Source organism: Ranitomeya imitator, chromosome 7 (genome assembly GCF_032444005.1).
Source record: "Ranitomeya imitator isolate aRanImi1 chromosome 7, aRanImi1.pri, whole genome shotgun sequence".
Taxonomy (NCBI): domain Eukaryota; kingdom Metazoa; phylum Chordata; class Amphibia; order Anura; family Dendrobatidae; genus Ranitomeya; species Ranitomeya imitator.
Genome location: NC_091288.1, coordinates 171,032,760 through 171,046,199, shown reverse-complemented (window position 1 = coordinate 171,046,199; position 13,440 = coordinate 171,032,760).

Below are 13,440 nucleotides of genomic sequence, written 5' to 3'. Positions count from 1 at the left end.
TTGCATGGCAGGGCTCAGAAGGGAGAGATCTCCATTTGACTATTTGAAAGCAAAATTGGCTGGAATCAATGGCGGCGCCATGTCGTGTTTGGAGACCCCCTCATGTACCTAAACAGTGGAAACCCCCTCAATTCTAACTCCAACCCTAACCCCAACACACCCCTAACCACAACCCTAACCATAACCCTAACTACAACCCTAACCCCAACACACCCCTAACCCTAATCTCAACCCCAACCGTAATCCCAACCCTTAACACAACCCTAACCCCAACCTTAACCCAAGCCCAACCCTAACCCTAGCCCCAACCCTAACCCTAGCCCCAACCCTAACCCTAGCCCCAATGCTAAGCTGAGCCCCAAGCCTAACCCTAGCCCAACCTTAACCCTAGCCCAACCCTAACTCTAGTCCAACCCTAACCCTAGCCCAACCCTAACCCTAGCTTTAACCCAACCCTAATCCTAGCCCAATCCTAACCCTAATTGAAAAATGGAAATAAATACATTTTTTATTTTATTATTTTCTACCTATCTAAGGGTGTGATAAAGGGGGGCTCGATTTACTATCTTTTTATTTTGATCACTGTGATAGGGTCTATCACAGTGATCAAAATTAACCAATAGGAATAATTTTCTATTGTTGCCAGGTGTCGGCCAGCAGATCTCTGCGGGTGCACTGCACATTCGCCCGCCATTTTCTTCCTGGGACAACAGAGGTATATATGGGGCCCATGGGGACCCCATTTCTCTCTCCTCTGATGTGCTTTTAGTGGGTTAAGTAACAAGCTCTGATAGCTACTTTCATTAAAATTGTTAACTTTTCCACTGAAAAATACCAGCAAAAGTAAAAAAAAGTGATGTAGTTTACGGGTGAGGCTCAACAGAGAGTAAGTTTTCAAAGTCAGAAATCGAATCATTCATTTGAACCATTTACACAATATGAGAGACAAATAGCTATATTCATCCTGACATCCTATATTTTAAATGTCAGATCCAAGGACAGTCATGGAAACTAATATAGCTTAACTATAATGGGGGTTGTTTGGATTTTAATTACGGTCTCCAGCATTTCACGAATATCCTAGTGGAAACTAAACAGGCTCCATTATAGATAAATGGATACATATAATGGTTTTTATATCCATCATGCAATAAATTCAATTTGCAGCAAAAATGATGGTGGTTCTGGTGCAATATTCCTGTACTGATGGTGGTTCTGGTGACGTATTTATGTAAAGCTGGGGGTTCTTTTAATGGATTCATGTGCTGATAATTGTTCTGGTAACTTATTCGTAACCAGAACCATCATCAAAATGAAACAAAATCATCATCAATAAATATGTAAAACACCAGAGCCATCACTAGTACATAAATACGACACCAGAACCAATATCAGTAAATAACTAGCTCATAATCAGTACATGCATACGGCATCAGAATCACCATCAGTACATGAAACGGCAGAGGACCACCATCAGTAGATAAATTCTTCACCAGAACCATCATCAGTATATTAATGCATAACCAGAACCTCCATCAGTACATAAATACATCACAAGAACCACAGTCAGTAAGTAACTACAACACCAGCATCATCATTAGTACATGCTGTGGTAGATCGGCTCACTCAGCTGCACAAAAAAATTTTTTTTTTTAGATCCTCAGACAGTTCTTTGCCATTAGGTGCCCACCCTCCCTTATCCTCCCTTCTTTCGAGGTTCACTCTGTCCGTATTTATGCTCCCTCCAATCTCCAAATGGCTGTCATATACTGGCCACCTGGCTCAGCCACTGTCTTCATCGACCAATTCTCCACCTGGCTCCTTCACTTTCTCTCTGCCGACATCCCCACCATCATCATGGGTGACTTTAATATCCTTACTGACACCCACCAGCCAGCAGCCTCCAAACTACTGGCCCTTACTTCATCCTTTGGACTCACCCAGTGGTCCTCCACAGCTACCCACACAGACGGACATACACTAGACCTCATCTTCACCCGCCTCTGCTCCTTATCTAATCTCACAACCTCTCCCTTCCCCCTATCTGACCACCATCTACTCACCTTCTCATCCTTGTCCTCCTCACCTGCCCCCCAGGTCCAGCCATTACCACATCCTCGCAGAATCCTCACAAACCTAGACATTCACAGACTATCAGACTCTCTCCTACGCCTGTCCTCCATATCTTCACTCCACGACACGGACAGCGCCACCGCTTTCTATAACTCCACCCTCACATCAGCCATAGACTCAGTCGCCCCTCTCATGCATGGCGGAGTGCGACGAACATGCATGTCCATGCTCAACTTTCCTCCCACCTCTCATCTAACTCTCTCCTTGACAACCTCCAATCTGGCTTCCGCCCCCACCACTCCACCGAAACTGCCCTGACAAAAATTACTACTGACTTAAGGTACCGTCACATTTAGCGACGCTGCAGCTCTCCAGCGACCAACGATGCCGAAGTCCCCGGGTAACCAGGGTAAACATCGGGTTACTAAGCGCAGGGCCGCGCTTAGTAACCCGATGTTTACCCTGGTTACCAGTGTAAATGTAAAAAGAAACAAACACTACATACTTACATTCCGGTGTCTGTCGCGTCCCCGGCGTTCTGCTTCCCTGCACTGTGTAAGCACCGGCCGTAAAGCAGAGCAGTGAAGTCACCACTGTGCTATGCTTTATGGCCAGCCGGCGCTGACACAGTGCAGGGAAGGAGAATGCCGGGGGATGCGACAGACACCGGAATGTAAGTATGTAGTGTTTTTTTTTTTTTTACATTTACACTGGTAACCAGGGTAAATATCGGGTTACTAAGCACGGCCCTGCGCTTAGTAACCCGATGTTTACCCTGGTTACCAGTGAAGACATCCCTGAATCGGCTTCACACACGCCGATTCAGCGATGTCTGCGGGAGATCCAGCGACAAAATAAAGTTCTGGCCTTTCTGCTCCGACCAACGATGTCACAGCAGAATCCAGATCGCTGCTGCATGTCAAACACAATGATATCGCTATCCAGGACGCTGCAACGTCACGGATCGCTATCGATATCATTGTTAACTTGTTCAGTGTGAAGGTACCTTTAGTCACAGCCAGAGCTAACAGACAGTTCTCCATCCTCCTTCTTGACCTGTCCTCTGCTTTTGACACAGTCGATCACTGCCTACTGCTACAGATTCTCTCTTCCCTTGGCATCAAAGACCTTGCCCTGTCCTGGATTGCCTCATACCTATCCAACTGCACATTTAGCGTTCCCCACTCCCATACTCCCTCCTCATCCCGCCTTCTCTCTGTTGGAGTCCCTCAAGGCTCTGTCCTAGGGCCCCTACTTTTATCCATCTATACCCTTGGCCTAGGACAACTCATAAAGTCCCATGGCTTCCAGTACCACCTGTATGCAGACGACACTCAGATCTACCTCTTTGGCCTAGATGTCACCTCCCTGCTGTCCAGAATCCCGAAGTGTCTATCAGCCATATCCTCCTTCTTCACCTCTCACTTCCTTAAACTCAATGTAGACAAAACCGAATTCATCATCTTTCCCCCACCTCACGTATACCCCCTACCTGATCTATCTATTATGGTAAACGGCATCACGCTCTCTCCCGCACCTGAAATACGCTGCCTCGGGGTAACTCTCGACTCTGCCCTGTCCTTCAAACCTCACATCCAAGCTCTTGCCACCTCTTGTCGCCTCCAACTCAAAAATATTGCCAGAATCCGTTCCTTCCTCAGCCCACAATCTACCAAAACTCTTGTGCATGCTCTCATCATCTCCCGCCTCGATTACGGGAACACCCTCCTCTGTGGCCTCCCCGCTAACTCTCTTGCACCACTCCAGTCTGTCCTTAACTCTGCTGCCCGGCTAATCCACCTCTCTCCTCGCTACTCCCCTGCTTCTCCCTTCTGCAAATCCCTCCACTGGCTCCCAATTCCCCATGGAATCCAGTTCAAACTACTAACACTGATCTACAAAGCCATCCACAACCTGTTCCCTCCCTATATCTCTGAACCAATCTCCCAATATCTTCCCTTACGTAATCTTCGATCCTCCCAATTCCTCCTACTCTCCTCCACACTTATTCGTTTCTCACACAACCGCTTCCAAGATTTCTCCCGAATATCCCCCATCCTCTGGAATTCCATGCCTCAACACGTCCGATTATCCACCACCCTCGGATCCTTCAGACGGAACCTGAAAACCCATCTCTTCAGGAAAGCCTACAGCCTACAATAACCGAGCCGCCGCCAGAGCCACCACCTCACCGCCGCCAGAGCCGCCGCCTCACCCCTACCTTCTGTCTCTTCCCCACTATCCCATAGAATGTAAGTCCGCAAGGACAGGGTCTTCTCCCCTCTGTATCAGTCTGTCACTGTAAACCCGTTTACTGTAAACGATATCTATAACCCTGTATGTAACCCTTTCTCATGTACAGCACCATGGAATTAATGGTGCTATATAAATAAATAATAATAATGTTGAATTTCCAATGACTAGTATGAGAGAGTGAGGCCGGGGTCACACTAGACCGTAATACGGACGAGTGCAATGCGATAAAAAATCGCATAGCACTCGTCCCAATGTTAATCTATGGGGCAGCTCCCATCATCCGATATTTTCTCGGCCGTATTCAGGATCCGAGTGAAATCGCAGCATGCTGCGATTGTCAGCGTATCTCGGCCGAGAACCGCCAATGAAAGTCTATGGGGGTGAGAAAAAATAGCACAGCACACGGACCATCAGTGTGACTTGCGAGAAATTCTCAGGCATTGGGCAGGTGACAGGAAAGGCTCAGCCATTATTTGCTCATTTTGCAAGTGTGTGAGAAAATCTCACCATACGGATGCCATACGGATGTCACACAGATGCCAAACGGATCATTGGATGTGAGAAAATTGCATCCTCGCACTGCACACGGATCACTGTTCTGGTAACATTTGTGTGATTCTCGTCCGTCAAAAATGGACCGTTTTATTATACGTTGTGTGTGTCCCCGGCCTGAGAGCGATAACACCAAATTCACCACACCTGGTCCCCATCCACATCTGAGACCTTGTAACACTAATGAGTCACATGACACCTGGGAGAGAAAATGGCTAATTGGGCAAAATTTGGCAATTTTCACTTAGGCCGGGGACACACACAACGTATAGAAAAACGGTCCGTTTTTGACGGACGAGAATTGCACAAATGTTACCAGAACAATGATCCGTGTGCAGTGCGAGGATGCGATTTTCTCGCATCAAATGATCCGTGTGACATCCGTGTGACATCCGTATGGCATCCGTATGGTGAGATTTTCTCACACACTTGCAAAATGAGCAAATAATGGCTGAGCCTTTCCTGTCACCTGCCCAATGCCTGAGAATTTCTCGCACGTCACACTGATGGTCCGTGTGCTGTGCGATTTTTTTTTTCTCACCCCCATAGACTTTCATTGGCGATTCTCGGCCGAGATATGCTGAGAATTGCAGCATGCTGCGATTTCACTCGGATCCTGAATACGGCCGAGAGAATATCGGATGATGGGAGCTGCCCCATAGATTAACATTGGGACGAGCGCTATGCGATTTTTTATCGCATTGCACTCGTCCGTATTACGGTCTAGTGTGACCCCGGCCTTAGAGGTGTACTCACTTTGGATACCAGTGGTTTAGACATTTAAGGGCTGTGTGTTGAGGTTTTTTTAGAGGGCGCGCCAAATTTACATTATTATACAAGCTGTACACTGATTACATTGTATCCAAGTGGTATATCTTCAGAGTTGTCCCATGAAAAGATATATAATAAAATATTTACGAAAAAAGGGATGTACTCACTGAAATACTGTAGATAGATCTAGGAAGGCTCAGTTAATAGTAGTGTTAATGTTTTACCTTTGATTTTTATACTTTATTACATTGACAATAAAGTTGTATCTATTGATTTCAGGTTACGGTGATTACTGACAGCCAGAAGGGTCAAAATTCCAGGTAGAGTAAAACAAAGCTTGTGAAAATGACAAGAATGAAAAATGAGCTGCACTAAATCTAGTCAGTGTGAACTTCACGGAAGAAGGTTGAGCTTCTCTTCCAGGAACAGATAATTATGCTGAAACGTCATTCTGTGGCTTTCTTTTTATCACATGCAGCTGACAATGATGACATGGTCATTGATGTATTTTACACAGGGTCCTGTTACTGTGTCACGCTGTGTGACATTTTACTTTTTCCATAGTCTGTGATAATCAGCTGACACCCGGCTGCGATCGGCCGCGCTCCCCCCATGAGTGCGGCCGATCGCCTACGACGTACTATCCCGTCCCTGGGAATTTAGTCCCAGGTCGCCTCCATGGGATAGTATGTCCAGTGGGATTAAGGGGTTAATGCACCTCATCTTGACTGGAAAAAAAAAACAGAAATGTAGTAATTTTTGCAAATGTATTAAAAAAGAAAAACGGAAATATCACATGGTCATAAGTCTTCAGACCCTTTGCTCAGTATTGAGTAGAAGCACCTTTTGAGCTAGTACAGCCATGAGTCTTCTTGGGAATGATGCAACAAGTTTTTCACATCTGGATTTGGGGATCCTCTGCCATTCTTCCTTGCAGATCCTCTCCAGTTCCGTCAGGTTGGATGGTGAACGTTGGTAGACAACCATTGCTAAAATTAATATAGCATATACTCATCTCCTAGACAGGCACGTTTCAGCATTGTCAGTGCTGTATCAGTGGGTGCTCACATTACATTGTTAGATCTCGTAAGCGCTGCAGTCAAATAGTGGCCGCTGACGGGCTCCAGCGCTCACACTTCGGTTTCAAGATTTCGACTCGGTAAGTAGAGAGCAGCCCCTTTAACGAGTGCATTGGCGAACCTGCATTACCTATATATTCGGTAGAGCCACAAAATCCTGTCCACAGCACACTGGTCATGGTTTGCACAGGCATACGCCCACAACAATTTCCACAAGATTTGATTCCAGCTAAATATATATGACATACAAATCATTCAGATGGAAAGGGGTTAAATATAGATTTTACAGATATTACATTTCCAGTAAAATGTCATTTACTTGCTGATACATTTGTAGAATGATAGAGCATCACTTCTAGCTTTTACTTTTCCTTTCTTATTTTACCTGGTCACGATAGCCCCTGACTTCTTGTAAATGGTTATAGTCATAGCAAAATGAAGCGTGACCACAATTCCACTCTTATTTTATGCTACCTTAACACTTCGTTTTGATTACATTATTACTCTGTGAACTTTTGCAAATATTTCAGTTGTTTTAGGATATCTAGATTGAAAAAAATGAGTGCATGATGTAGGGACAGAGACCTTGATTCTCGTGACTTGTCTTTTACTAGGCTGCTTGCTGCCGTTTTGATAAAATCACAGTTTTCTTTGCTGCAGATCACATACTTCTTCATACGTACTTCTCTGAATGCTGAGCTCTGTATAACCCCACCCACAAGGCTGATTGGCAGCTTTCTCTATACACTGTGCATAGGCAGAAAGCAGCCAAATAGTGTGGGGTTATACGGAGCTCACTAATATGGAGGACTACCTGTGAAACCTGGACTACTTGACAGGTATACTAGTCCTTCAGTGATAATCTACTGCTAAAAATGCGATTTCATTAAAACTACAACAAACAGCCCAGTAAGTTGCACATCGCTGGAATTAGGGTCTCCGTCACTACATTATGTTGATCTCAGATTAGATGGCAATAACCTGTTGACAGATTCCCTTTAAAAATTAGAGAATGAGAGAGAGTTTTGCAGTTTTCTTTCTCACATACTTGGAACCTCCCAAAACATTTCCTTATATATTTGTTTGAACCGCTCATTTACAAGGGAATGGGTTGTCAGAAAATGGTTGATTGTTCGAATCTAAATTTTATGTTAAATATATATGAAATAAAATAAAAATAATTAAAAAATCCTGAAATATAGCAGTTTTCACACTCACATTTAAACCTCACAATATGATGGCAACATGCGTGACTTCTCAGAAGTCATCTCATTATGATCACAAGCAAGATTGTAGTGACACAGAGGAGCTATCATTAACAATAGACAAAGAACACAGCTCACCTCCACCACCTCCCTGCACAGATCAAAGAACATACCTAGAAAACTCCCATGGAAGTCAATGAACATGATCAGACTATTATTTCCTATGGTTTATGTGATGTCTGTAAGCCTCTGAAATGCTAACAGCAGCTCAAGCAATATGGTTGCCCCCTTAATCACGTACAGAAATAGCACCAAAAAACTACTGAACACAATAATAGATTAGGAATATATATATACTAGATGGTGGCCCGATTCTAAAGTATCGGGTATTCTAGAATATGTATGTACGTCGCGCTATGAGTGGGGGTTAAATTCCACGCCAATATCGCTGATTGGGCGCGGCCAGTTGGGCGCGACCAATCAGCGAAGCGTGGTTGAAATCCAATTTGCGGCCGGACTGCATTTCACCGATTGGTCGCATTTGGCCGGGAACGACTAATCCCTGAAGCGGTGTTTAAATCCCGAGGCAATATCGCTGATTGGTTGTGGCCGGCAGCGTAGTATATAGCACAGCCATGTAGTATATAGCACAGCCATGTAGTATATAGCAGCCACGTAGTATATAGCACAGCCACGCAGTATATAGCAGCCACGTAGTATATAGCACAGCCACGCAGTATATAGCAGCCACGTAGTATATAGCAGCCACGTAGTATATAGCCCAGCCACGTAGTATATAGCACAGCCACGTAGTATATAGCACAGTCACGTAGTATATAGCACAGCGATGTAGTATATAACAGGGGTGTCAAACTGCATTCCTCGAGGGCTGCAAACAGGTCATGTTTTCAGGATTTCCTTGCATTGCACAGGTGATAATTTAATCACCTACAGAGAATGATTCCAGCACCTTGAGCAATGCTAAGGAAATCTTGAAAACACGCATGGTTTGAGGCCCTCGAGGAATGCAGTTTGACACCCCTGGTATATAACACAGCCCATGCAGTATATAACACAGCCCACGTAGTATATAGCACAGCCACTTAGTATATAGCACAGCGATGTAGTATATAACACAGCCCACGTAGTATATAGCACAGCCATGTAGTATATAGCACAGCCACGTAGTAAATAGCAAAGCCACGTAATATATAGCACAGCCACATAGTAAATAGCACAGCCACATAGTATATAGCACAGCGATGTAGTATATAGCAGCCACGTAGTATATAACACAGCCCACGTAGTATATAGTACAGCCACATAGTATATAGCACAGCCACATACTATATAGCACAGCCCACATAACAAACAGCCACATAGTATATAGCACAGCCACGTAGTATATAGCAGCCACGTAGTATATAGCACAGCCCACATAATATATAGCACAACCCACGCAGTATATAACACAGGCCACGTAGTATATAACACAGCCCACGCAGTATATAACACTGCCCATGTAGTATATAGCAGCCAGGCAGTATATAACACAGCCCCATAATATATAGCACAGCCCACGTAACACAGACAGCCACGCAGTATATAGCACAGCCACGTAGTATATAGCAGCCACATAGTATGTAGCACAGCCCACATAATATATAGCACAGCCCATGCAGTATATAACACAGCCCACGCAGTATATAACCCTGCCCACGTAGTATATAGCAGCCAGGTAGTATATAACACAGCCCATGTAATATATAGCACAGCCCATGTAGTATATAACACGCATCGGGTATTCTAGAATATGTATGTATGTATGTATGTCGCGCTTAGCACAGCCACGTAGTATATAGCACAGCCATGTAGTATATAACACAGTCACATAGTATATAGCACAGTCACGTAGTATATAGCCCAGCCACATAGTATATAGCACAGCCACGTAGTATATAGCACAGTCACGTAGTATATAGCACAGCGATGTAGTATATAACAGGGGTGTCAAACTGCATTCCTCGAGGGCTGCAAACAGGTCATGTTTTCAGGATTTCCTTGCATTGCACAGGTGATAATTTAATCACCTACAGAGAATGATTCCAGCACCTTGAGCAATGCTAAGGAAATCTTGAAAACACACATGGTTTGAGGCCCTCGAGGAATGCAGTTTGACACCCCTGGTATATAACACAGCCCATGCAGTATATAACACAGCCCACGTAGTATATAGCACAGCCACGTAGTATATAGCACAGCGATGTAGTATATAACACAGCCCACGTAGTATATAGCACAGCCATGTAGTATATAGCACAGCCACGTAGTAAATAGCAAAGCCACGTAATATATAGCACAGCCACGTAGTAAATAGCACAGCCACATAGTATATAGCATAGCGATGTAGTATATAGCAGCCACGTAGTATATAACACAGCCCACGTAGTATATAGTACAGCCACATAGTATATAGCACAGCCACATACTATATAGCACAGCCCACATAACAAACAGCCACATAGTATATAGCACAGCCACGTAGTATATAGCAGCCACGTAGTATATAGCACAGCCCACATAATATATAGCACAACCCACGCAATATATAACACAGGCCATGTAGTATATAACACAGCCCACGCAGTATATAACACTGCCCATGTAGTATATAGCAGCCAGGCAGTATATAACACAGCCCCATAGTATATAGCACAGCCCACGTAACACAGACAGCCACGCAGTATATAGCACAGCCACGTAGTATATAGCAGCCACATAGTATATAGCACAGCCCACATAATATATAGCACAGCCCATGCAGTATATAACACAGCCCACGCAGTATATAACACTGCCCACGTAGTATATAGCAGCCAGGTAGTATATAACACAGCCCATGTAATATATAGCACAGCCCATGTAGTATATAACACGCATCGGGTATTCTAGAATATGTATGTATGTATGTATGTCGCGCTTAGCACAGCCACGTAGTATATAGCACAGCCATGTAGTATATAACACAGTCACATAGTATATAGCACAGCCACGTAGTATATTGCACAGCCACGTAGTATATAGCACAGCCACATAGTATATAGCAGCCACATAGTATATAGCAGCCACGTAGTATATAGCAAAGCCCACGTAATATATAGCACAGCCCACGCAGTATATAACAGAGGCCACGTAGTATATAACATAGCCCATGCAGTATATAGCACAACCCACGTAATATGTAGCACAGCCCACGCAGTATATAACACAGGCCATGTAGTATATAACAGCCCACACAGTATATAACACAGCCCATGCAGTATATAACACAGCCCATGTAGTATATAGCAGTGTGGACACCATATCCCTGTTAAAAAAAAGAAATAAAATAAAAAATAGTTATATACTCACCCTCCGTTGTCCAGTGAAGCTGTCCCAACGCGCGCGATACGGCCGCCAGCTTCCATTCCCAGAGATGCATTGCGAAATTACCCAGATGACTTAGCGATCTCGCGAGACCGCTAAGTCATCTGGGTAATTTCGCAATGCATCTCTGGGAACGGGAGCTGGTGGCCACATCGCGCACATCGGTGGACGTCAGAAGGTGAGAATAGCACATTTTTTATTATTTTAATTATTTTTAACATTATATCTTTATACTATTGATGCTGCATATGCAGTGACTGGTGACTGGAGGGGAGTATGCGGGCGCCGGGCAGTGACTGTGGCCATTTTCATCCGGACTGTGCCCATCACTGATTGGTCGTGGCTGTTTGGCCACGACCAATCAGCGACTTGGATTCCATGACAGACAGAGGCCGCGACCAATGAATATCCGTGACAGACAGAAAGCCAGACAGACAGAAGGACAGAAAGACGGAAGTGACCCTTATACAATTATATAGTAGATATATTTATATATATATATATATATATATATATATATATATATATGTGTGTGTGTGTGTGTGTAAAAAATTGGAACAGCATCAAAATACTACCTTACAAGGCATGCAGAGCTCTTCCGACCAGCAATCCAATGGTCATCAAATGATAAACTCAAAAAAAGGAAAAGCAGCACAAAAGAATTGAAAAAAGTGGACTTTAATGTCTGAACGGCGTGGCAACGTTTCGGATGTCTTATCCTTTGTCAAGCCTTTGGCTTCACAAAGGATAAGATATCCGAAACGTTTCCACACCGTTCAGGCATTAAAGTCCACTTTTTTCAATTCTTTTGTGCTGCTTTTCCTTTTTTGAGTTTATCAATATATATAATTGTCTAAGGGTTTTTCCGTCTGTCTGTCTGTCTGTCTGTCTGTCTGTCCTGGAAATCCCGCGTCTCTGATTGGTCGAGGCCGCCAGGCCTCGACCAATCAGCGACGAGCACAGCATGGCGATGATGATGTCATAAAGGTTGCCTCGACCAATCAGCGACGGGCAGTCTGCCGCGAATTCGCCTCGACCAATCAGCGACGGGCACAGTATCGACGTAGATGTCATAATGGTTGCCATGGCGACGATGATGGTATAAAGGTTGCCTCGACCAATCAGCGACGGGCACAGTCTGCCGCGAATTCTGGAATCATCATTGTCCACATACTACGGGGACATGCATATTCCAGAATACCCGATGCGTTAGAATCGGGCCACAATCTAGTATATATATATATATTTATATATATATATATATATATATATATAAAGCTGAATGTGTGTGTGTATGTGTGTGTGTGTATGTATGTCCGGGATTGGCATCTGCACCGTCGCAGCTACAGCTACAAAATTTTGCAAAGTCACACGTCTGGACCCCGAAAGCGTCATAGGCTATGTTGTGAGGTGAAATTTTAACCCCGCGCGTTCCAATTCACCAAACAATTTTGCCCCTATCTACATAATGGGGAAAAAGTGAAAGGAAAAGTGTTGGAGGCGTCGCAGCTACAGCCACAAAATTTTGCACAGTCACACGTCTGGACCCCGAGAGCGTCATAGGCTATGTTGTGAGGTGAAATTTTAACCCCGCACTTTCCAATTCACCAAACAATTTTGCCCCTATCTACATAATGGGGAAAAGTGAAAGGAAAAGTGTTGGAGGCAAATTGACAGCTGCCAGATGTGAACAAGGGGGACTTAAAGAATGAGAGCGATGGTGCCAAATAGTATATACCGTACAGTTGCTAAGGTGGGGCCCCGACATGGGATACTCACCACACACGGGGATATGAACACACACACAAAATGTGCTTGAACACATATCACCCTCAGCACACATTTCACCACACATACACCAACCTCACCACATAAAAGTCGAAACACAAAAGTCGCCACTCAAAACTCGCCACGCGCAAAACTCGCCACATGCAGAAACTAGGCTCACGCAAAACTCGCCACAAGTGCAAAACTCACCTCATGGAAAACTCGCCACACGCAAAACTTGCACACGCGGAAAAATTGCCACATGCACAAAAGTTGCAACACATGCAAAAGTTGCCTCACACAAAACTTGC